The 25,850-nt window shown below is 51.0% G+C and overlaps 1 pseudogene; it reads right to left on the reverse strand.

Annotated features, from left to right (window-relative positions):
* Positions 1 to 20,075: 20,075 nt before the first annotated feature.
* Positions 20,076 to 25,298, reverse strand: LOC149914837 (uncharacterized; annotated as a pseudogene).
* Between the last annotated feature and the right edge of the window lie 552 nt (positions 25,299 to 25,850).

Here is a 25,850-nt window from a genome sequence, read left to right on the forward strand (position 1 = left end):
CCCTACCTGGGCTGCGTGCCCTTCCTTTTCCCTACCTGGGCTGCGTGCCCTTCCTTTTCCCTACCTGGGCTGCGTGCCCTTCCTTTTCCCTACCTGGGCTGCGTGCCCTTCCTTTTCCCTACCTGGGCTGCGTGCCCTTCCTTTTCCCTACCTGGGCTGCGTGCCCTTCCTTTTCCCTACCTGGGCTGCGTGCCCTTCCTTTTCCCTACCTGGGCTGCTGTCCCCTCCCTTCCCTAGCTGAGCTGCATGCCCTTCCTTTTCCCTACCTGAGCTGCTTGCCCCTCGCCTCCTTTTTCTTGGTGCTCTTGCCTTTTCCTGCTACTCACTCCCAATCTCAACATTTGCCTGCTCTGCTTGCTGCTCTGACAAGTGCCTCTTAACTCTGCTCGCAGCTTCTCTCCTTCTGCATGCCCTTCTCTATTCCCTTCTCGTCCACTTCAGGCTTCTGCTCCCCTTGCTGAGCAAGCCCATGCCCGGTAGCTCCCCTTCAACCTCCTCCGCCCTTTGCCTTTCTCCACACAGATGCTTGCTTCTGGCCAGCACTCCTGCCCGCTGCCTAGCCCACAGCCCGCATCTCTTAGGGAGACAGCAAGGTGGCCTGGAGCTACCCACACCTCCTCCCGGGCACGGCTTCTCTGCTTTGCTTCAAGCCCACAAAAAACCCCAAGGAGCTCCTCTTACCTTTGGGCTCAGCTTCTTCTCCTGCCGTGCAGCTCCTGTGCCAGGCCGGGGCTCAGCTCTTCCCACACTCCACCATTCCTGCAAGATTGCTTTCTCTCATTCACTGCCTTCCTTTGCTTTCCTTTGCCCTGCTACCCTTAGCTTCCCTACTTGCTTTCTCTACATTTACGTGCACCGCTTTGTACTTTTGAGTCTCTTCTTTGCCTCTTCTTTCTCTGTTTTCCCTTCAACCCTCCCCTCCCCCCTCCCTCCCATTTTTCCCTTCCTGCCCTCCCCTCTCTCCTCTCCCCCCCTCCTTCCCTTCCCCTCCCCTCCCGTACTCCCCCTTTTCTCCCTTTCCCCTCCCCTTCCCCCTTGCCTTATGGCAAACTCACCTTTCCTGCTCTTCACTCCCTCCTTCTTCATTCTCCTGCCTTTTGCTGCTACTCTCGCCTTGCTTTCCCTTGCTGTGCTCTGCTTTGCTTTCTCTACATTTTGGCCATCCAGTCTTTTCTCAGCTGTTATTCTTGACTGTTTACTTGGCTTTTTTCTTCTTTTCTCATTTCTTTTTTTTCTGACCTTTTTGGGCTTTTTTCTTTTTCTTCTTTTTTTATGCTTTCGTTTCTTTTTTCATTTCATTGCACTTGTTCTTTTTTTTTTCTCTTTTCGTTTTTTTTTGTTTTGTTTTCATCTATTTTTTCTCATTTTCATCTTGGTTTTCTTTTTTCATTTACACTCTTTTTTTCTTTTTTTTATTCTTTTTTTCTTTTCTTTTCACTGCACTTTTCTTTTTTATTTCATTTTTCTCTTTTCTCATTTTTTTCTATTTTCATCTTTTTCTTTTTCATCTTGGTTTTCTCTTTTTGTTTTCCATTTTTTTTTTCCTTTTTTATTTTTTCCTTTATTACTCTTTTTTTTTTGCCTTTCTCTTTTTACTTTCATCTTTTTTTCTTGTTTTTCATTTTTCTTTTTTTTTTTTTTTTTTTTTTATAATCATAGGTACTCCTGAAACCCCGTTTAAGCCCTCCCTACCCTCCCCATTCTTTCTTTTCACCCTCACCTCCCCCCTTGCCCTATCCTACCATTCCCTTGCCTGCTCTTCTTACCTGAGCTGCTGTCCCTTCCTTTACCTACCTGAGCTGCTTGTTCCAAAAATTACCTAGCTGACCTGCTTGCCCCTCGCTTTCCTAGCTGAGCTGCTGGCCCCTCTCATTCCCTACCTGAGCTGCTTCCCCCTAACTTACCTAGCTGAGCTCCTTGCCCCTCGCTACGTACTTGAGCAGATGTTTGCTCACTTGGCTTCCTTACTGGTTGTCCCCTCACTTACCGACCTCACCTGCTATCCACTCACTTTCCTAGCTTAGCTGCTGTCCCCTCCCTTCCCTACCTGAGCTGCATGCCCTCCCGTCTCCCTACCTGAGCTGCTGTCCCCTCCCTTCCCTAGCTGAGCTGCATGCCCTTCCTTTTCCCTACCTGAGCTGCTTGCCCCTCGCCTCCTTTTTCTTGGTGCTCTTGCCTTTTCCTGCTACTCACTCCCAATCTCAACATTTGCCTGCTCTGCTTGCTGCTCTGACAAGTGCCTCTTAACTCTGCTCGCATCTTCTCTCCTTCTGCATGCCCTTCTCTATTCCCTTCTCGTCCACTTCAGGCTTCTGCTCCCCTTGCTGAGCAAGCCCATGCCCGGTAGCTCCCCTTCAACCTCCTCCGCCCTTTGCCTTTCTCCACACAGATGCTTGCTTCTGGCCAGCACTCCTGCCCGCTGCCTAGCCCACAGCCCGCATCTCTTAGGGAGACAGCAAGGTGGCCTGGAGCTACCCACACCTCCTCCCGGGCACGGCTTCTCAGCTTTGCTTCAAGCCCACAAAAAGCCCCAAGGAGCTCCTCTTACCTTTGGGCTCAGCTTCTTCTCCTGCCGTGCAGCTCCTGTGCCAGGCCGGGGCTCAGCTCTTCCCACACTCCACCATTCCTGCAAGATTGCTTTCTCTCATTCACTGCCTTCCTTTGCTTTCCTTTGCCCTGCTACCCTTAGCTTCCCTACTTGCTTTCTCTACATTTACGTGCACCGCTTTGTACTTTTGAGTCTCTTCTTTGCCTCTTCTTTCTCTGTTTTCCCTTCAACCCTCCCCTCCCCCCTCCCTCCCATTTTTCCCTTCCTGCCCTCCCCTCTCTCCTCTCCCCCCTCCTTCCCTTCCCCTCCCCTCCCCTCCCGTACCCCCCCTTTTCTCCCTTTCCCCTCCCCTTCCCCCTTGCCTTATGGCAAACTCACCTTTCCTGCTCTTCACTCCCTCCTTCTTCATTCTCCTGCCTTTTGCTGCTACTCTCGCCTTGCTTTCCCTTGCTGTGCTCTGCTTTGCTTTCTCTACATTTTGGCCATCCAGTCTTTTCTCAGCTGTTATTCTTGACTGTTTACTTGGCTTTTTTCTTCTTTTCTCATTTCTTTTTTTTCTGACCTTTTTGGGCTTTTTTCTTTTTCTTCTTTTTTTATGCTTTCGTTTCTTTTTTCATTTCATTGCACTTGTTCTTTTTTTTTTCTCTTTTCGTTTTTTTTTTATTTTGTTTTCATCTATTTTTTCTCATTTTCATCTTGGTTTTCTTTTTTCATTTACACTCTTTTTTTCTTTTTTTTTATTCTTTTTTTCTTTTTTTTTTCATTGCACTTTTCTTTTTTATTTCATTTTTCTCTCTCTTTTCTCATTTTTTTCTATTTTCATCTTTTTCTTTTTCATCTTGGTTTTCTCTTTTTGTTTTCCATTTTTTTTTCCTTTTTTATTTTTTTCCTTTATTACTCTTTTTTTTCCCCTTTCTCTTTTTACTTTCATCTTTTTTTCTTGTTTTTCATTTTTCTTTTTTTTTTTTTTTTTTTTTTTATAATCATAGGTACTCCTGAAACCCCCTTTAAGCTCTCCCTACCCTCCCCATTCTTTCTTTTCACCCTCACCTCCCCCCTTGCCCTATCCTACCATTTCCTTGCCTGCTCTTCTTACCTGAGCTGCTGTCCCTTCCTTTACCTACCTGAGCTGCTTGTTCCAAAAATTACCTAGCTGACCTGCTTGCCCCTCGCTTTCCTAGCTGAGCTGCTGGCCCCTCTCATTCCCTACCTGAGCTGCTTCCCCCTAACTTACCTAGCTGAGCTCCTTGCCCCTCGCTACGTACTTGAGCAGATGTTTGCTCACTTGGCTTCCTTACTGGTTGTCCCCTCACTTACCGACCTCACCTGCTATCCACTCACTTTCCTAGCTTAGCTGCTGTCCCCTCCCTTCCCTACCTGAGCTGCATGCCCTCCCGTCTCCCTACCTGAGCTGCTGTCCCCTCCCTTCCCTAGCTGAGCTGCATGCCCTTCCTTTTCCCTACCTGGGCTGCTTGCCCCTCGCCTCCTTTTTCTTGGTGCTCTTGCCTTTTCCTGCTACTCACTCCCAATCTCAACATTTGCCTGCTCTGCTTGCTGCTCTGACAAGTGCCTCTTAACTCTGCTCGCAGCTTCTCTCCTTCTGCATGCCCTTCTCTATTCCCTTCTCGTCCACTTCAGGCTTCTGCTCCCCTTGCTGAGCAAGCCCATGCCCGGTAGCTCCCCTTCAACCTCCTCCGCCCTTTGCCTTTCTCCACACAGATGCTTGCTTCTGGCCAGCACTCCTGCCCGCTGCCTAGCCCACAGCCCGCATCTCTTAGGGAGACAGCAAGGTGGCCTGGAGCTACCCACACCTCCTCCCGGGCACGGCTTCTCTGCTTTGCTTCAAGCCCACAAAAAAAACCAAGGAGCTCCTCTTACCTTTGGGCTCAGCTTCTTCTCCTGCCGTGCAGCTCCTGTGCCAGGCCGGGGCTCAGCTCTTCCCACACTCCACCATTCCTGCAAGATTGCTTTCTCTCATTCACTGCCTTCCTTTGCTTTCCTTTGCCCTGCTACCCTTAGCTTCCCTACTTGCTTTCTCTACATTTACGTGCACCGCTTTGTACTTTTGAGTCTCTTCTTTGCCTCTTCTTTCTCTGTTTTCCCTTCAACCCTCCCCTCCCCCCTCCCTCCCATTTTTCCCTTCCTGCCCTCCCCTCTCTCCTCTCCCCCCTCCTTCCCTTCCCCTCCCCTCCCGTACTCCCCCTTTTCTCCCTTTCCCCTCCCCTTCCCCCTTGCCTTATGGCAAACTCACCTTTCCTGCTCTTCACTCCCTCCTTCTTCATTCTCCTGCCTTTTGCTGCTACTCTCGCCTTGCTTTCCCTTGCTGTGCTCTGCTTTGCTTTCTCTACATTTTGGCCATCCAGTCTTTTCTCAGCTGTTATTCTTGACTGTTTACTTGGCTTTTTTCTTCTTTTCTCATTTCTTTTTTTTCTGACCTTTTTGGGCTTTTTTCTTTTTCTTCTTTTTTTATGCTTTCGTTTCTTTTTTCATTTCATTGCACTTGTTCTTTTTTTTTTCTCTTTTCGTTTTTTTTTGTTTTGTTTTCATCTATTTTTTCTCATTTTCATCTTGGTTTTCTTTTTTCATTTACACTCTTTTTTTCTTTTTTTTATTCTTTTTTTTCTTTTCTTTTCACTGCACTTTTCTTTTTTATTTCATTTTTCTCTCTCTTTTCTCATTTTTTTCTATTTTCATCTTTTTCTTTTTCATCTTGGTTTTCTCTTTTTGTTTTCCATTTTTTTTTTCCTTTTTTATTTTTTCCTTTATTACTCTTTTTTTTTTGCCTTTCTCTTTTTACTTTCATCTTTTTTTCTTGTTTTTCATTTTTCTTTTTTTTTTTTTTTTTTTTTATAATCATAGGTACTCCTGAAACCCCGTTTAAGCCCTCCCTACCCTCCCCATTCTTTCTTTTCACCCTCACCTCCCCCCTTGCCCTATCCTACCATTCCCTTGCCTGCTCTTCTTACCTGAGCTGCTGTCCCTTCCTTTACCTACCTGAGCTGCTTGTTCCAAAAATTACCTAGCTGACCTGCTTGCCCCTCGCTTTCCTAGCTGAGCTGCTGGCCCCTCTCATTCCCTACCTGAGCTGCTTCCCCCTAACTTACCTAGCTGAGCTCCTTGCCCCTCGCTACGTACTTGAGCAGATGTTTGCTCACTTGGCTTCCTTACTGGTTGTCCCCTCACTTACCGACCTCACCTGCTATCCACTCACTTTCCTAGCTTAGCTGCTGTCCCCTCCCTTCCCTACCTGAGCTGCATGCCCTCCCGTCTCCCTACCTGAGCTGCTGTCCCCTCCCTTCCCTAGCTGAGCTGCATGCCCTTCCTTTTCCCTACCTGAGCTGCTTGCCCCTCGCCTCCTTTTTCTTGGTGCTCTTGCCTTTTCCTGCTACTCACTCCCAATCTCAACATTTGCCTGCTCTGCTTGCTGCTCTGACAAGTGCCTCTTAACTCTGCTCGCATCTTCTCTCCTTCTGCATGCCCTTCTCTATTCCCTTCTCGTCCACTTCAGGCTTCTGCTCCCCTTGCTGAGCAAGCCCATGCCCGGTAGCTCCCCTTCAACCTCCTCCGCCCTTTGCCTTTCTCCACACAGATGCTTGCTTCTGGCCAGCACTCCTGCCCGCTGCCTAGCCCACAGCCCGCATCTCTTAGGGAGACAGCAAGGTGGCCTGGAGCTACCCACACCTCCTCCCGGGCACGGCTTCTCAGCTTTGCTTCAAGCCCACAAAAAGCCCCAAGGAGCTCCTCTTACCTTTGGGCTCAGCTTCTTCTCCTGCCGTGCAGCTCCTGTGCCAGGCCGGGGCTCAGCTCTTCCCACACTCCACCATTCCTGCAAGATTGCTTTCTCTCATTCACTGCCTTCCTTTGCTTTCCTTTGCCCTGCTACCCTTAGCTTCCCTACTTGCTTTCTCTACATTTACGTGCACCGCTTTGTACTTTTGAGTCTCTTCTTTGCCTCTTCTTTCTCTGTTTTCCCTTCAACCCTCCCCTCCCCCCTCCCTCCCATTTTTCCCTTCCTGCCCTCCCCTCTCTCCTCTCCCCCCCTCCTTCCCTTCCCCTCCCCTCCCCTCCCGTACCCCCCCTTTTCTCCCTTTCCCCTCCCCTTCCCCCTTGCCTTATGGCAAACTCACCTTTCCTGCTCTTCACTCCCTCCTTCTTCATTCTCCTGCCTTTTGCTGCTACTCTCGCCTTGCTTTCCCTTGCTGTGCTCTGCTTTGCTTTCTCTACATTTTGGCCATCCAGTCTTTTCTCAGCTGTTATTCTTGACTGTTTACTTGGCTTTTTTCTTCTTTTCTCATTTCTTTTTTTTCTGACCTTTTTGGGCTTTTTTCTTTTTCTTCTTTTTTTATGCTTTCGTTTCTTTTTTCATTTCATTGCACTTGTTCTTTTTTTTTTCTCTTTTCGTTTTTTTTTTATTTTGTTTTCATCTATTTTTTCTCATTTTCATCTTGGTTTTCTTTTTTCATTTACACTCTTTTTTTCTTTTTTTTTATTCTTTTTTTCTTTTTTTTTTCATTGCACTTTTCTTTTTTATTTCATTTTTCTCTCTCTTTTCTCATTTTTTTCTATTTTCATCTTTTTCTTTTTCATCTTGGTTTTCTCTTTTTGTTTTCCATTTTTTTTTCCTTTTTTATTTTTTTCCTTTATTACTCTTTTTTTTCCCCTTTCTCTTTTTACTTTCATCTTTTTTTCTTGTTTTTCATTTTTCTTTTTTTTTTTTTTTTTTTATAATCATAGGTACTCCTGAAACCCCCTTTAAGCTCTCCCTACCCTCCCCATTCTTTCTTTTCACCCTCACCTCCCCCCTTGCCCTATCCTACCATTTCCTTGCCTGCTCTTCTTACCTGAGCTGCTGTCCCTTCCTTTACCTACCTGAGCTGCTTGTTCCAAAAATTACCTAGCTGACCTGCTTGCCCCTCGCTTTCCTAGCTGAGCTGCTGGCCCCTCTCATTCCCTACCTGAGCTGCTTCCCCCTAACTTACCTAGCTGAGCTCCTTGCCCCTCGCTACGTACTTGAGCAGATGTTTGCTCACTTGGCTTCCTTACTGGTTGTCCCCTCACTTACCGACCTCACCTGCTATCCACTCACTTTCCTAGCTTAGCTGCTGTCCCCTCCCTTCCCTACCTGAGCTGCATGCCCTCCCGTCTCCCTACCTGAGCTGCTGTCCCCTCCCTTCCCTAGCTGAGCTGCATGCCCTTCCTTTTCCCTACCTGGGCTGCTTGCCCCTCGCCTCCTTTTTCTTGGTGCTCTTGCCTTTTCCTGCTACTCACTCCCAATCTCAACATTTGCCTGCTCTGCTTGCTGCTCTGACAAGTGCCTCTTAACTCTGCTCGCAGCTTCTCTCCTTCTGCATGCCCTTCTCTATTCCCTTCTCGTCCACTTCAGGCTTCTGCTCCCCTTGCTGAGCAAGCCCATGCCCGGTAGCTCCCCTTCAACCTCCTCCGCCCTTTGCCTTTCTCCACACAGATGCTTGCTTCTGGCCAGCACTCCTGCCCGCTGCCTAGCCCACAGCCCGCATCTCTTAGGGAGACAGCAAGGTGGCCTGGAGCTACCCACACCTCCTCCCGGGCACAGCTTCTCAGCTTTGCTTCAAGCCCACAAAAAAAACCAAGGAGCTCCTCTTACCTTTGGGCTCAGCTTCTTCTCCTGCCGTGCAGCTCCTGTGCCAGGCCGGGGCTCAGCTCTTCCCACACTCCACCATTCCTGCAAGATTGCTTTCTCTCATTCACTGCCTTCCTTTGCTTTCCTTTGCCCTGCTACCCTTAGCTTCCCTACTTGCTTTCTCTACATTTACATGCACCGCTTTGTACTTTTGAGTCTCTTCTTTGCCTCTTCTTTCTCTGTTTTCCCTTCAACCCTCCCCTCCCCCCTCCCTCCCATTTTTCCCTTCCTGCCCTCCCCTCTCTCCTCTCCCCCCCTCCTTCCCTTCCCCTCCCCTCCCCTCCCGTACCCCCCCTTTTCTCCCTTTCCCCTCCCCTTCCCCCTTGCCTTATGGCAAACTCACCTTTCCTGCTCTTCACTCCCTCCTTCTTCATTCTCCTGCCTTTTGCTGCTACTCTCGCCTTGCTTTCCCTTGCTGTGCTCTGCTTTGCTTTCTCTACATTTTGGCCATCCAGTCTTTTCTCAGCTGTTATTCTTGACTGTTTACTTGGCTTTTTTCTTCTTTTCTCATTTCTTTTTTTTCTGACCTTTTTGGGCTTTTTTCTTTTTCTTCTTTTTTTATGCTTTCGTTTCTTTTTTCATTTCATTGCACTTGTTCTTTTTTTTTTCTCTTTTCGTTTTTTTTTGTTTTGTTTTCATCTATTTTTTCTCATTTTCATCTTGGTTTTCTTTTTTCATTTACACTCTTTTTTTCTTTTTTTTTTATTCTTTTTTTCTTTTCTTTTCATTGCACTTTTCTTTTTTATTTCATTTTTCTCTCTCTTTTCTCATTTTTTTCTATTTTCATCTTTTTCTTTTTCATCTTGGTTTTCTCTTTTTGTTTTCCATTTTTTTTTCCTTTTTTATTTTTTTCCTTTATTACTCTTTTTTTTTCCCTTTCTCTTTTTACTTTCATCTTTTTCTCTTGTTTTTCATTTTTCTTTTTTTTTTTTTTTTTTTTTTATAATCATAGGTACTCCTGAAACCCCGTTTAAGCCCTCCCTACCCTCCCCATTCTTTCTTTTCACCCTCACCTCCCCCCTTGCCCTATCCTACCATTCCCTTGCCTGCTCTTCTTACCTGAGCTGCTGTCCCTTCCTTTACCTACCTGAGCTGCTTGTTCCAAAAATTACCTAGCTGACCTGCTTGCCCCTCGCTTTCCTAGCTGAGCTGCTGGCCCCTCTCATTCCCTACCTGAGCTGCTTCCCCCTAACATACCTAGCTGAGCTCCTTGCCCCTCGCTACGTACTTGAGCAGATGTTTGCTCACTTGGCTTCCTTACTGGTTGTCCCCTCACTTACCTACCTCACCTGCTATCCACTCACTTTCCTAGCTTAGCTGCTGCCCCTCCCTTCCCTACCTGGGCTGCGTGCCCTTCCTTTTCCCTACCTGGGCTGCGTGCCCTTCCTTTTCCCTACCTGGGCTGCGTGCCCTTCCTTTTCCCTACCTGGGCTGCGTGCCCTTCCTTTTCCCTACCTGGGCTGCGTGCCCTTCCTTTTCCCTACCTGGGCTGCTGTCCCCTCCCTTCCCTAGCTGAGCTGCATGCCCTTCCTTTTCCCTACCTGAGCTGCTTGCCCCTCGCCTCCTTTTTCTTGGTGCTCTTGCCTTTTCCTGCTACTCACTCCCAATCTCAACATTTGCCTGCTCTGCTTGCTGCTCTGACAAGTGCCTCTTAACTCTGCTCGCAGCTTCTCTCCTTCTGCATGCCCTTCTCTATTCCCTTCTCGTCCACTTCAGGCTTCTGCTCCCCTTGCTGAGCAAGCCCATGCCCGGTAGCTCCCCTTCAACCTCCTCCGCCCTTTGCCTTTCTCCACACAGATGCTTGCTTCTGGCCAGCACTCCTGCCCGCTGCCTAGCCCACAGCCCGCATCTCTTAGGGAGACAGCAAGGTGGCCTGGAGCTACCCACACCTCCTCCCGGGCACGGCTTCTCAGCTTTGCTTCAAGCCCACAAAAAACCCCAAGGAGCTCCTCTTACCTTTGGGCTCAGCTTCTTCTCCTGCCGTGCAGCTCCTGTGCCAGGCCGGGGCTCAGCTCTTCCCACACTCCACCATTCCTGCAAGATTGCTTTCTCTCATTCACTGCCTTCCTTTGCTTTCCTTTGCCCTGCTACCCTTAGCTTCCCTACTTGCTTTCTCTACATTTACGTGCACCGCTTTGTACTTTTGAGTCTCTTCTTTGCCTCTTCTTTCTCTGTTTTCTTTTCAACCCTCCCCTCCCCCCTCCCTCCCATTTTTCCCTTCCTGCCCTCCCCTCTCTCCTCTCCCCCCCTCCTTCCCTTCCCCTCCCCTCCCCTCCCGTACCCCCCCTTTTCTCCCTTTCCCCTCCCCTTCCCCCTTGCCTTATGGCAAACTCACCTTTCCTGCTCTTCACTCCCTCCTTCTTCATTCTCCTGCCTTTTGCTGCTACTCTCGCCTTGCTTTCCCTTGCTGTGCTCTGCTTTGCTTTCTCTACATTTTGGCCATCCAGTCTTTTCTCAGCTGTTATTCTTGACTGTTTACTTGGCTTTTTTCTTCTTTTCTCATTTCTTTTTTTTCTGACCTTTTTGGGCTTTTTTCTTTTTCTTCTTTTTTTATGCTTTCGTTTCTTTTTTCATTTCATTGCACTTGTTCTTTTTTTTTTCTCTTTTCGTTGTTTTTTGTTTTGTTTTCATCTATTTTTTCTCATTTTCATCTTGGTTTTCTTTTTTCATTTTCACTCTTTTTCTTTTTTTTTATTCTTTTTTTCTTTTTTTTTTTCATTGCACTTTTCTTTTTTATTTCATTTTTCTCTCTCTTTTCTCATTTTTTTCTATTTTCATCTTTTTCTTTTTCATCTTGGTTTTCTCTTTTTGTTTTCCATTTTTTTTTTCCTTTTTTATTTTTTTCCTTTATTACTCTTTTTTTTTCCCTTTCTCTTTTTACTTTCATCTTTTTTTCTTGTTTTTCATTTTTCTTTTTTTTTTTTTTTTTTATAATCATAGGTACTCCTGAAACCCCCTTTAAGCCCTCCCTAACCTCCCCATTCTTTCTTTTCACCCTCACCTCCCCCCTTGCCCTATCCTACCATTCCCTTGCCTGCTCTTCTTACCTGAGCTGCTGTCCCTTCCTTTACCTACCTGAGCTGCTTGTTCCAAAAATTACCTAGCTGACCTGCTTGCCCCTCGCTTTCCTAGCTGAGCTGCTGGCCCCTCTCATTCCCTACCTGAGCTGCTTCCCCCTAACATACCTAGCTGAGCTCCTTGCCCCTCGCTACGTACTTGAGCAGATGTTTGCTCACTTGGCTTCCTTACTGGTTGTCCCCTCACTTACCTACCTCACCTGCTATCCACTCACTTTCCTAGCTTAGCTGCTGCCCCTCCCTTCCCTACCTGGGCTGCGTGCCCTTCCTTTTCCCTACCTGGGCTGCGTGCCCTTCCTTTTCCCTACCTGGGCTGCGTGCCCTTCCTTTTCCCTACCTGGGCTGCGTGCCCTTCCTTTTCCCTACCTGGGCTGCGTGCCCTTCCTTTTCCCTACCTGGGCTGCGTGCCCTTCCTTTTCCCTACCTGGGCTGCGTGCCCTTCCTTTTCCCTACCTGGGCTGCGTGCCCTTCCTTTTCCCTACCTGGGCTGCGTGCCCTTCCTTTTCCCTACCTGGGCTGCGTGCCCTTCCTTTTCCCTACCTGGGCTGCGTGCCCTTCCTTTTCCCTACCTGGGCTGCGTGCCCTTCCTTTTCCCTACCTGGGCTGCGTGCCCTTCCTTTTCCCTACCTGGGCTGCGTGCCCTTCCTTTTCCCTACCTGGGCTGCGTGCCCTTCCTTTTCCCTACCTGGGCTGCGTGCCCTTCCTTTTCCCTACCTGGGCTGCGTGCCCTTCCTTTTCCCTACCTGGGCTGCGTGCCCTTCCTTTTCCCTACCTGGGCTGCGTGCCCTTCCTTTTCCCTACCTGGGCTGCGTGCCCTTCCTTTTCCCTACCTGGGCTGCGTGCCCTTCCTTTTCCCTACCTGGGCTGCGTGCCCTTCCTTTTCCCTACCTGGGCTGCGTGCCCTTCCTTTTCCCTACCTGGGCTGCGTGCCCTTCCTTTTCCCTACCTGGGCTGCGTGCCCTTCCTTTTCCCTACCTGGGCTGCGTGCCCTTCCTTTTCCCTACCTGGGCTGCGTGCCCTTCCTTTTCCCTACCTGGGCTGCGTGCCCTTCCTTTTCCCTACCTGGGCTGCTGTCCCCTCCCTTCCCTAGCTGAGCTGCATGCCCTTCCTTTTCCCTACCTGAGCTGCTTGCCCCTCGCCTCCTTTTTCTTGGTGCTCTTGCCTTTTCCTGCTACTCACTCCCAATCTCAACATTTGCCTGCTCTGCTTGCTGCTCTGACAAGTGCCTCTTAACTCTGCTCGCAGCTTCTCTCCTTCTGCATGCCCTTCTCTATTCCCTTCTCGTCCACTTCAGGCTTCTGCTCCCCTTGCTGAGCAAGCCCATGCCCGGTAGCTCCCCTTCAACCTCCTCCGCCCTTTGCCTTTCTCCACACAGATGCTTGCTTCTGGCCAGCACTCCTGCCCGCTGCCTAGCCCACAGCCCGCATCTCTTAGGGAGACAGCAAGGTGGCCTGGAGCTACCCACACCTCCTCCCGGGCACGGCTTCTCAGCTTTGCTTCAAGCCCACAAAAAACCCCAAGGAGCTCCTCTTACCTTTGGGCTCAGCTTCTTCTCCTGCCGTGCAGCTCCTGTGCCAGGCCGGGGCTCAGCTCTTCCCACACTCCACCATTCCTGCAAGATTGCTTTCTCTCATTCACTGCCTTCCTTTGCTTTCCTTTGCCCTGCTACCCTTAGCTTCCCTACTTGCTTTCTCTACATTTACGTGCACCGCTTTGTACTTTTGAGTCTCTTCTTTGCCTCTTCTTTCTCTGTTTTCCCTTCAACCCTCCCCTCCCCCCTCCCTCCCATTTTTCCCTTCCTGCCCTCCCCTCTCTCCTCTCCCCCCTCCTTCCCTTCCCCTCCCCTCCCGTACCCCCCCTTTTCTCCCTTTCCCCTCCCCTTCCCCCTTGCCTTATGGCAAACTCACCTTTCCTGCTCTTCACTCCCTCCTTCTTCATTCTCCTGCCTTTTGCTGCTACTCTCGCCTTGCTTTCCCTTGCTGTGCTCTGCTTTGCTTTCTCTACATTTTGGCCATCCAGTCTTTTCTCAGCTGTTATTCTTGACTGTTTACTTGGCTTTTTTCTTCTTTTCTCATTTCTTTTTTTTCTGACCTTTTTGGGCTTTTTTCTTTTTCTTCTTTTTTTATGCTTTCGTTTCTTTTTTCATTTCATTGCACTTGTTCTTTTTTTTTTCTCTTTTCGTTTTTTTTTGTTTTGTTTTCATCTATTTTTTCTCATTTTCATCTTGGTTTTCTTTTTTCATTTTCACTCTTTTTCTTTTTTTTTATTCTTTTTTTCTTTTTTTTTTTCATTGCACTTTTCTTTTTTATTTCATTTTTCTCTCTCTTTTCTCATTTTTTTCTATTTTCATCTTTTTCTTTTTCATCTTGGTTTTCTCTTTTTGTTTTCCATTTTTTTTTCCTTTTTTATTTTTTTCCTTTATTACTCTTTTTTTTCCCCTTTCTCTTTTTACTTTCATCTTTTTTTCTTGTTTTTCATTTTTCTTTTTTTTTTTTTTATAATCATCGGTACTCCTGAAACCCCCTTTAAGCTCTCCCTACCCTCCCCATTCTTTCTTTTCACCCTCACCTCCCCCCTTGCCCTATCCTACCATTTCCTTGCCTGCTCTTCTTACCTGAGCTGCTGTCCCTTCCTTTACCTACCTGAGCTGCTTGTTCCAAAAATTACCTAGCTGACCTGCTTGCCCCTCGCTTTCCTAGCTGAGCTGCTGGCCCCTCTCATTCCCTACCTGAGCTGCTTCCCCCTAACTTACCTAGCTGAGCTCCTTGCCCCTCGCTACGTACTTGAGCAGATGTTTGCTCACTTGGCTTCCTTACTGGTTGTCCCCTCACTTACCGACCTCACCTGCTATCCACTCACTTTCCTAGCTTAGCTGCTGTCCCCTCCCTTCCCTACCTGAGCTGCATGCCCTCCCGTCTCCCTACCTGAGCTGCTGTCCCCTCCCTTCCCTAGCTGAGCTGCATGCCCTTCCTTTTCCCTACCTGGGCTGCTTGCCCCTCGCCTCCTTTTTCTTGGTGCTCTTGCCTTTTCCTGCTACTCACTCCCAATCTCAACATTTGCCTGCTCTGCTTGCTGCTCTGACAAGTGCCTCTTAACTCTGCTCGCAGCTTCTCTCCTTCTGCATGCCCTTCTCTATTCCCTTCTCGTCCACTTCAGGCTTCTGCTCCCCTTGCTGAGCAAGCCCATGCCCGGTAGCTCCCCTTCAACCTCCTCCGCCCTTTGCCTTTCTCCACACAGATGCTTGCTTCTGGCCAGCACTCCTGCCCGCTGCCTAGCCCACAGCCCGCATCTCTTAGGGAGACAGCAAGGTGGCCTGGAGCTACCCACACCTCCTCCCGGGCACGGCTTCTCAGCTTTGCTTCAAGCCCACAAAAAACCCCAAGGAGCTCCTCTTACCTTTGGGCTCAGCTTCTTCTCCTGCCGTGCAGCTCCTGTGCCAGGCCGGGGCTCAGCTCTTCCCACACTCCACCATTCCTGCAAGATTGCTTTCTCTCATTCACTGCCTTCCTTTGCTTTCCTTTGCCCTGCTACCCTTAGCTTCCCTACTTGCTTTCTCTACATTTACGTGCACCGCTTTGTACTTTTGAGTCTCTTCTTTGCCTCTTCTTTCTCTGTTTTCTTTTCAACCCTCCCCTCCCCCCTCCCTCCCATTTTTCCCTTCCTGCCCTCCCCTCTCTCCTCTCCCCCCCTCCTTCCCTTCCCCTCCCCTCCCCTCCCGTACCCCCCCTTTTCTCCCTTTCCCCTCCCCTTCCCCCTTGCCTTATGGCAAACTCACCTTTCCTGCTCTTCACTCCCTCCTTCTTCATTCTCCTGCCTTTTGCTGCTACTCTCGCCTTGCTTTCCCTTGCTGTGCTCTGCTTTGCTTTCTCTACATTTTGGCCATCCAGTCTTTTCTCAGCTGTTATTCTTGACTGTTTACTTGGCTTTTTTCTTCTTTTCTCATTTCTTTTTTTTCTGACCTTTTTGGGCTTTTTTCTTTTTCTTCTTTTTTTATGCTTTCGTTTCTTTTTTCATTTCATTGCACTTGTTCTTTTTTTTTTCTCTTTTCGTTGTTTTTTGTTTTGTTTTCATCTATTTTTTCTCATTTTCATCTTGGTTTTCTTTTTTCATTTTCACTCTTTTTCTTTTTTTTTATTCTTTTTTTCTTTTTTTTTTTCATTGCACTTTTCTTTTTTATTTCATTTTTCTCTCTCTTTTCTCATTTTTTTCTATTTTCATCTTTTTCTTTTTCATCTTGGTTTTCTCTTTTTGTTTTCCATTTTTTTTTTCCTTTTTTATTTTTTTCCTTTATTACTCTTTTTTTTTCCCTTTCTCTTTTTACTTTCATCTTTTTTTCTTGTTTTTCATTTTTCTTTTTTTTTTTTTTTTTTATAATCATAGGTACTCCTGAAACCCCCTTTAAGCCCTCCCTAACCTCCCCATTCTTTCTTTTCACCCTCACCTCCCCCCTTGCCCTATCCTACCATTCCCTTGCCTGCTCTTCTTACCTGAGCTGCTGTCCCTTCCTTTACCTACCTGAGCTGCTTGTTCCAAAAATTACCTAGCTGACCTGCTTGCCCCTCGCTTTCCTAGCTGAGCTGCTGGCCCCTCTCATTCCCTACCTGAGCTGCTTCCCCCTAACATACCTAGCTGAGCTCCTTGCCCCTCGCTACGTACTTGAGCAGATGTTTGCTCACTTGGCTTCCTTACTGGTTGTCCCCTCACTTACCTACCTCACCTGCTATCCACTCACTTTCCTAGCTTAGCTGCTGCCCCTCCCTTCCCTACCTGGGCTGCTGCCCCTCCCTTTCCCTACCTGGGCTGCGTGCCCTTCCTTTTCCCTACCTGGGCTGCGTGCCCTTCCTTTTCCCTACCTGGGCTGCGTGCCCTTCCTTTTCCCTACCTGGGCTGCGTGCCCTTCCTTTTCCCTACCTGGGCTGCGTGCCCTTCCTTTTCCCTACCTGGGCTGCGTGCCCTTCCTTTTCCCTACCTGGGCTGCGTGCCCTTCCTTTTCCCTACCTGGGCTGCGTGCCCTTCCTTTTCCCTACCTGGGCTGCGTGCCCTTCCTTTTCCCTACCTGGGCTGCGTGCCCTTCCTTTTCCCTACCTGGGCTGCGTGCCCTTCCTTTTCCCTACCTGGGCTGCGTGCCCTTCCTTTTCCCTACCTGGGCTGCGTGCCCTTCCTTTTCCCTACCTGGGCTGCTGTCCCCTCCCTTCCCTAGCTGAGCTGCATGCCCTTCCTTTTCCCTACCTGAGCTGCTTGCCCCTCGCCTCCTTTTTCTTGGTGCTCTTGCCTTTTCCTGCTACTCACTCCCAATCTCAACATTTGCCTGCTCTGCTTGCTGCTCTGACAAGTGCCTCTTAACTCTGCTCGCAGCTTCTCTCCTTCTGCATGCCCTTCTCTATTCCCTTCTCGTCCACTTCAGGCTTCTGCTCCCCTTGCTGAGCAAGCCCATGCCCGGTAGCTCCCCTTCAACCTCCTCCGCCCTTTGCCTTTCTCCACACAGATGCTTGCTTCTGGCCAGCACTCCTGCCCGCTGCCTAGCCCACAGCCCGCATCTCTTAGGGAGACAGCAAGGTGGCCTGGAGCTACCCACACCTCCTCCCGGGCACGGCTTCTCAGCTTTGCTTCAAGCCCACAAAAAACCCCAAGGAGCTCCTCTTACCTTTGGGCTCAGCTTCTTCTCCTGCCGTGCAGCTCCTGTGCCAGGCCGGGGCTCAGCTCTTCCCACACTCCACCATTCCTGCAAGATTGCTTTCTCTCATTCACTGCCTTCCTTTGCTTTCCTTTGCCCTGCTACCCTTAGCTTCCCTACTTGCTTTCTCTACATTTACGTGCACCGCTTTGTACTTTTGAGTCTCTTCTTTGCCTCTTCTTTCTCTGTTTTCCCTTCAACCCTCCCCTCCCCCCTCCCTCCCATTTTTCCCTTCCTGCCCTCCCCTCTCTCCTCTCCCCCCCTCCTTCCCTTCCCCTCCCCTCCCGTACCCCCCCTTTTCTCCCTTTCCCCTCCCCTTCCCCCTTGCCTTATGGCAAACTCACCTTTCCTGCTCTTCACTCCCTCCTTCTTCATTCTCCTGCCTTTTGCTGCTACTCTCGCCTTGCTTTCCCTTGCTGTGCTCTGCTTTGCTTTCTCTACATTTTGGCCATCCAGTCTTTTCTCAGCTGTTATTCTTGACTGTTTACTTGGCTTTTTTCTTCTTTTCTCATTTCTTTTTTTTCTGACCTTTTTGGGCTTTTTTCTTTTTCTTCTTTTTTTATGCTTTCGTTTCTTTTTTCATTTCATTGCACTTGTTCTTTTTTTTTTCTCTTTTCGTTTTTTTTTGTTTTGTTTTCATCTATTTTTTCTCATTTTCATCTTGGTTTTCTTTTTTCATTTTCACTCTTTTTCTTTTTTTTTATTCTTTTTTTCTTTTTTTTTTTCATTGCACTTTTCTTTTTTATTTCATTTTTCTCTCTCTTTTCTCATTTTTTTCTATTTTCATCTTTTTCTTTTTCATCTTGGTTTTCTCTTTTTGTTTTCCATTTTTTTTTTCCTTTTTTATTTTTTTCCTTTATTACTCTTTTTTTTTCCCTTTCTCTTTTTACTTTCATCTTTTTTTCTTGTTTTTCATTTTTCTTTTTTTTTTTTTTTTTTTTTATAATCATAGGTACTCCTGAAACCCCCTTTAAGCCCTCCCTACCCTCCCCATTCTTTCTTTTCACCCTCACCTCCCCCCTTGCCCTATCCTACCATTCCCTTGCCTGCTCTTCTTACCTGAGCTGCTGTCCCTTCCTTTACCTACCTGAGCTGCTTGTTCCAAAAATTACCTAGCTGACCTGCTTGCCCCTCGCTTTCCTAGCTGAGCTGCTGGCCCCTCTCATTCCCTACCTGAGCTGCTTCCCCCTAACTTACCTAGCTGAGCTCCTTGCCCCTCGCTACGTACTTGAGCAGATGTTTGCTCACTTGGCTTCCTTACTGGTTGTCCCCTCACTTACCGACCTCACCTGCTATCCACTCACTTTCCTAGCTTAGCTGCTGTCCCCTCCCTTCCCTAGCTGAGCTGCATGCCCTTCCTTTTCCCTACCTGAGCTGCTTGCCCCTCGCCTCCTTTTTCTTGGTGCTCTTGCCTTTTCCTGCTACTCACTCCCAATCTCAACATTTGCCTGCTCTGCTTGCTGCTCTGACAAGTGCCTCTTAACTCTGCTCGCAGCTTCTCTCCTTCTGCATGCCCTTCTCTATTCCCTTCTCGTCCACTTCAGGCTTCTGCTCCCCTTGCTGAGCAAGCCCATGCCCGGTAGCTCCCCTTCAACCTCCTCCGCCCTTTGCCTTTCTCCACACAGATGCTTGCTTCTGGCCAGCACTCCTGCCCGCTGCCTAGCCCACAGCCTGCATCTCTTGGGGAGACAGCAAGGTGGCCTGGAGCTACCCACACCTCCTCTCGGGCACGGCTTCTCAGCTTTGCTTTAAGCCCACAAAAAACCCCAAGGAGCTCCTCTTACCTTTGGGCTCAGCTTCTTCTCCTGCCGCGCAGCTCCTGTGCCAGGCCGGGGCTCAGCTCTTCCCACACTCCTCCATTCCTGCAAGGTTGCTTTCCTTTGGTCTGCTGCAGTTAGCTTTCCTACTTGCTTTCTCTTGATATACATGGATTGCTTTTTACTTTTTTTCCTCCTCTGTGCCTCTTTTTTTCTGTTTTCAGCACTTCCATTTTTTTTTTCTTTTTCCATTTTTTTTTTTCTTACTTTTCATTCTCATTTTTCCTTTTGTTTTTCTTTTTCCTTGCCCCGTTGAGATTCTCCCTCTTTATCCCCCTCAGCTTGCCTCTATCTTTGCCTCCAACTGGGTCTTCTCTCTCACATTCCCTTCTAGTGCCCGGTGTCACCTCACATTACCCTCTATTTCCCTGTGCCCACGCAAGCCCTCTATTGTCTCTCTGCAGCCTTTTATAACGTTACACCTCTCTATTCCCCCCCAATCCCACCCACAGACCCCTGTCATGCCTGTTTCTCTATACCACACCTACAGCCCTCCCACTGCTCCCTGTAGCCCCACATCCCCTTCTATCCCACCTCCATTCCCCCTACAGCCACTCATAGAGCCACAGTTTCTTAGGTCCTCCCCCAGCCCCCTATATCCCTCCCCGTAGCTCTCCCCAGCCCCTCCCGGCCCCCAATGCTCCCTATAGCACCGTGTCCCCCCGTTTCCCCCTCACAGCCCTCTGCTGCCCTAAATCCCTTTGTACCCACCCCTATCGCCCCATGTACCCCGATACCACAGCCGCTGCAGCCCCGCCTACCTCCCTATCCCCCCCCCGCCTTCCCAGCCCCTCACCCCACCAGGCTTCCTCCCCTGTCCCGGCGCCGCTCTCCGTCCCTCCCGGCTCCGGCTCTGCTGTGCTCAGCACCGCTCCCGTCGTGCCGCGGTTCCGTCTCGGTGCTGCCCGGACAGCTCCGGCGCGCAGCGGCGGTGCGGGGCGGCCAGGGCTGCGGGAGCGCTGCCGCCTGAGGGGAGAAGAGCTCTAGGCCGGCTGCCAACGGCCGTTCCCGCGCGCCGCGCCTCAGCCAATCGGAGCCGGCGCCGCTGCCGCTGACCAACGAGAGCCCGGGGGCGGAACGGATCGGCACGTGCCCAACGAGAGCCCGGGGGCGGGACGGACCGGCACCTGACCAATGAGAGCCCGGGGCTGGGACGGTCCGGCACCTGCCCAATGAGAGCCCGCGGGCGGTGCGGCGTTGCGCTGCGCTGTTGGTGGGAGGAGCGCGGCAGGGGGCGGGCCGTGGGTGGGGCCTCGGGGTGCGCCCTACTGCTATAGGGGGTGCGAGATGGGACTGGGATTTACAGGTGGGAGGTGGGGCTTGGATGTGGGGTTGGGACATGAGGTTTGGAACTGGGCTTGGGAGCTGGGGTTGGGATGTTGGATGTGCATTGGGATGTGAAATGTAGGGTTGGGGTGTGGGGATATGGATATGGGGTGGATATGGAATGGGAGATAGGAAAATGGAATATATATGGGATGGGCTTGGGATGGACATGGGACCAACACTGAAGAAGGTGGGATGGATTGGGGATGAAATATGGACACGGGATGGGATTGGGATGATAGTGGCATGGGATAAGTAGATGGAATGGACATGGGATGCATGTGGGGATAAGGATTCGGAATGGCTATGGATATAGGGTTAGGGATGGGGATAGGATGTGGGGGTATGGATATGGGATGGGTTTGAGATGGCTGTGGGGTGGATATGATGGATATGGGATGGGATAACGTGGGATACGGACAAGGGATGGCTACGAGATGGGGCTGTACTGGTTATAGGGCCATAGGGGCGATGGGGCCAGGATGCTGCAGTCACCTCTGTCCCCAGAGTTCATCCCCAGTGTGACACATGGAGCCCCACAGCCGCTCCTCTGCCCTTTATCACTTACATGGGGAGGACATCCCCCAACCTCCATTATCAAAAATAAACCTTAATTAGAAAAGTGAGGGGTGTCAACCCCGCCCCATGGGAACAATGTTTTCTGTGGGGGAGGGCACAGATGGCGTCTCCAGAGGGCTGTCCCAAACTCTGGGGGGTGTTCACAACTCTAGGATATGACACCACCAGGGTGCCATGAAGGTGTCCCAAGCTTTGCGGTGTGACACAGGGATGTCCCCAATTTTGGTGGTGTGACATTGTCATGTGGTGTTCCCACTTCCCTGGGAAGTCCTCCAGGTGGTCACAGTGTCCCCAGCTTCGGCTCAATGTCCCCAGGGTTTTTTTTGTCCCCTCTGCATGACGGTGACACCCGGCACCAGCTGCCAGCAGTGACGCCCAAAGGTGATGACACCGCATCACGGCTGTGCCACGCTGGTGTCACACAGTCCCCTCTGGTGGTGGCACAGAGTTCACCACCGTGCATGTCCCCGTCCTCATGACAGACGATGGTGACAGCACCAGAGGTTTCCGGTGTCACCGGGTCCTGCGGTAGGCAGGTCTGGAGGGGTGACAAAGAACAGTGAGAGGCTCAGTGACAGCATGGTGACAACGTGGTGCCGCCTGTGCCTGCCCCCATGTGATGGTCAGAGTACAGGGAATGGTGTCACCCGATAGATGGTGGCACACAAGTGATGGTGACACCAGATGATGGTAACAACAGTGACAGCCAGGGATGGGGACGCTGCGTCACGGCTGTTCCACATCGAGGTCACCCTGTGTCACGGCGCCACCTGAAGACAGTGACATTCAGTGACACCCAATAATGGTGACACCACCGACCCCATGTCACACCCACAGCAGACCCCACGTGTCCCCTGACTGTCCCCTGCCCCCCTGCCTGTACCCCTCCTCGTCACCTCTTCAATGAGGATGGCACCATGCTGAAGTTGTGCCACCATGGCAGGGGGGACAGCTTGGGACAGTCACGGACAGCCAGGGTGACAGCGTCCAGGAGCTGTAGGACGCGGATGGGGCTCTCAAGGTACGTTGGTACGGCCCCAGGTTCCACGGTTACGGTGACAGTGAGAACTTTGGGGACAAGTGGTTGTCCGGTGTCACCCGGTGGCCCTGGGGGGATTGTTTCCGTGGGGCTTTGCACAGGGATTGGTGGGAACCATCCATTTCTGAAAGGAAGTGGCAAAAAATATACAAGAAAAGTGACATAGTATTGATTTTAATGGAAACAGACATTATTGGGGGCGATCCCACGGGGACAAAGAAGAGCGAGAATGTGTCACTATGTGAGGTTGTCCTCAAAATCCCCATTAGAGACCTCTGGAGGACTCCAGGAACGCCTGGGGACCCCAAGACACCCATGGGACATCTCCAGACCCTTCCAGAAGACAATAGGACCCTCTGAACCCACCTGAGGACCCCCCCCACATTCCACAGGATCATTCTGGGACGTCTGCAGACCCTTCTGGATGAATCCAAGGACCCCCTGGATCAATTTGAAAACCCCCTGCACCCTCCAAGTCCTCTCTGGGACATCCCCAGAGATGTCTCTGATGATGGGATGACTCCAGGACCACTCAGACCCACATGAGAACTCTCTGGACCCTACCAGACTCTACTGGGACATCTCCAAATCATCCCAGTGGCTCCTCGGAGCTCCTGGACCCATCCTGGGAGCTTCCAGATCCTTCCAGGGACCCCCAGGACCATTCTTGGGACCCCCTGGACACCCCAGGATCCCTCTGGGACATCTCCAGATCCTTCTGTATGAATCCAAGGACACCTTGGACCCACCTGGGGACCAACTGGATGCCCCAAACCCCTCTACAACATCTCCAGATTCTTCTGCATGCCTCCAGGGGTATATAGGGGGGGGCTCGTGGGGAATCTATGGGCGGAAAGGTGTGAGTGGGGCTTCTGTGAGGTGGAAAGAGGGTCTGGAGGTGGAGAAAGGTTGGAAGGGGAAACTGAGGGATTGTGGAGGGCTTCTGTGGCGTGGAAAGGGGCTCTGAGGATGGAGAGAGGGGGTTGTGAGGGGGAAAAGAGCAGAACGAGGCTTCTGTGAGTGAAAAGGGGGCCTGGGGATGGAGGGGTACATTGTGGAGGGGAACTTGAGGGGTGGAAAGGGGGCTTCTGTAGGGCAGAAAGGGGGGTCTGGGAGTGGAGGGGGGGTTGTGTGGGGGAAAAAAGGGTGAGTTGGGTCTCTGCTGGGAGGAAAAGGGGTCTAGGAATGGAGAAGGGGTGGCAGAGGAAATCTGGAGGGTTGTGGGGGGCTTCTATGGGGTGGAAGGGGAGTCTGGGGGACACCTTAGGGAAGTATTGGGGGGGAGAAGAGGAGAGTGGGATGTCTATGGGGTGGAAAAAGAGTCTGGGGGGGAAACTTAGTGGCTTGTGTGGGGGAAAGGGGTGAACAGAGTTTCTACAAGGCAGGAAGAGCATCTGGGGGTGGAGGGAGGGGTGGGAGGGAAGAGCCAGGGGTTGTGCGAGGCTTCTATGGGGTCTGGCTGAGGGAAACTGGAGGTCAAAATGAGGAACTGACTCCAGGGGTCAGGGAGGAGCGCACAGGGGTTACAGGGACCTCTAGGGGTCAGAAAAAAGGGGCCAGGAGGTGGGAGAAGAAGGGAGGACACGGGACCCTGGGGGTCAAACAGAGGGGAATGGGGGGTGGTAGGAGACTCTGGGGATCAGAATGGGGGAATTGGAGTGGGGGCACTCGGGGGGAGGAGAGGGGGTTCGGGGGTCAGATAGAGGAGACTGGGAAAGGGGGGGACTCCAGGGGACAGAATGGGGAGAGCGGTGGGGGGGTGGGGAGACACCAGGGATCAGAACGGGGGACTGGGGAGGGATGAGGGATCGGGGGGGGACCCTGGGGATCAGAATGGGGGAGGCACAGAGGGGAGGGGTGGAAGAGGACTACAGCGATCAGAACGGGGGGACTGGAGGGGAGGGAGACCGGGGGGAGGGTGTAACCCCGGGGGGCACACAGAGGGACTGGGGGGTGCGGGCGATCAGCGGCAGGGGGAGAGGGGGGGAGGGCAGCGAAAGACACGGGGTGGGGGAGGCGGCGAGACGCAGGGCAGCCGCCCCCGCCGAGGGAAGCCCCGAGCACCACGGAGACCCCGCGGGGCCGAGACAGAGCGGCACTCGACCCCCCCGCCGCCTTCACCCCGGCCCCCGCCCCGGCGCCCCCCGAACACCCACCTGTAGGAGCCGAGGCGGCGCCCGGAGCCCCGAGGCGCCCCGCACCGCTTCCGCACGGCCGCCTCCTCGGGTCGCGGCGTGATGACGTCACTCGGCGGGGACGGCGCGGCGCCGTAGCGACGGACCGGCGCTGAGGCGCTGAGGCGCCGTCGCCGTGGCGACGCCGTCGAACGGTACCGCTCCTGCGGGAGCCGCGCTGAGACGTGCCGCGTCTCCGGCTTCCCCAGAATCGCTTTCTCCAGGCCGATTCCGAGCTGCTGGCGCTTCTTGAAAGCCGAGCGCGCATCTCTGCCCGGTTTTCTCACGGCTCCTGCGGCGGCATCTCTGGCCGCTTTCTCCTCCAAGGAAGAACCGAGCGGTGGCCCGGCCGGGCTCGGTGCGTGGGATGTGAGAAGGGCACAGCCCGGAGCAGGACCTGAAGAACGAGCTCAGCTCACCGCTGGCACGTGTTCTGTAGTCCCCCGGGTCCTGCAGAGCTGCGCTGGACTCGCTGAGCAGCACGGCGTGGTGCGGGGATGTAAGAGAACACAGGTGCTCGGTAGACTTGCTGGGGCAGGAAGCTCTCACTGATGCTAAACTCGCTGAAACGAAGTGACTCGTTCAGGACACGTGCCTGAAACATATGCTGGTTCTCTAGGCAGAGCTGCCGGACAGACCTGTCAGCACTGGGAATTAAGCACGGCAGTGAGATGAAGCCAATGATGCGTTCATGTAAGAGCAAGAGGTGCTTTGGAATGCCTTTATGGCTGCACAGCTCCTCGGGAAGCAGTTACACCTGCCGGCTCAATAAGAGCTGTCCCGTAGATGCTGTACAGCTGTGGAGCCTTTGCCCACCTGCACTGCATCTTTTACATGCATCACTGAGAGGAATTGAACCAGCAAGGCTTCAGGGCTGAGCTCTAAGAATGGAAACTCCCTCAACTTTTGAAAGAGACCGGGTTTCTAAGGTCTTAAGACCTGGAGCTGGCAGGGCACACCCCTCTTGTGCCTTTCCCCCGACTGGTTTTTGGGAGACAGCAAATGGACACCCCTACAAGAAGTCTCAGGGTGTTTCCTTCTGACACTCTTATTATGGAAGTAAGAATACATTCCTGGCTCCATTTTGCTCTTGTGTCAGAAGGCAGAGATTTAAGCTACCTAAAGTCACTTTTCCACAAACGTTCCCACAGAAAGAAGCATCCAACATCTCTCTGTAGCTACGGAGACCCTGACTTCTCAACTCTTTCCAGGTATGTTTTACTGTCTCTTTCCAAATTTAGAAACGGCAGCTGTGCAGAAAAACATGCCACAGATCCTGAAGTGTGGGCCAGCGGGGAGTTTTACCCCGTCTCCTCCCTGATGTCAAACTGAAGTGATCTCCTTTAGTCCTCAGTATAACAAATGCATCCTGTGACCGTGCTTGAAGACAGTCTCCCTTGAGCATTTTAGCTGAGCTTGGTTAGCGCTCTTAAAACCAGCTGTGCAAGTGCTGCTTTCCTCCCCACTGTGAGGGATTGCTGTCAGGAGCCAACCAGTTATGCCAGGCACATCCAGAAAGGAGCTGCTGTGGCATGATGGGCGCGTGGAGCGGCTGTCTTCCAACCTGTCCTCTGCAGCAGTTAGCATTCTGCGGGTTACTCTTCCCCAGTTTGCAGAACGAGTATCAGAAGTTGATGCTCTTTTGTGAAAGAGTAAATGTGGGTTGAAAAAAAGGCAGTGTGACATTCCTGACTGCAGATGGAACAACAGCACAGATGCTGCCAGCCCCGCAGTAAAAGCTGGACTTGTTAATGAAGCAGCTTATCCATCTGTGTCGGGCTGTGGTAAAACTCACCCGCTGGCCCACCTGGACCTTTGCCCACCTGCACTGCATCTTTTAGATGCATCATTGAGAGGAATTGAACCAGCAAGGCTTCAGGGCTGAGCTCTAAGAATGGAAACTCCCTCAACTTTTGAAAGAGACCGGGTTTCTAAGGTCTTAAGACCTGGAGCTGGC

This window comes from Phasianus colchicus, chromosome 26 (assembly GCF_987193195.1).
Source record: "Phasianus colchicus chromosome 26, bPhaCol1.hap1.1, whole genome shotgun sequence".
Classification (NCBI taxonomy): Eukaryota; Metazoa; Chordata; class Aves; order Galliformes; family Phasianidae; genus Phasianus; species Phasianus colchicus.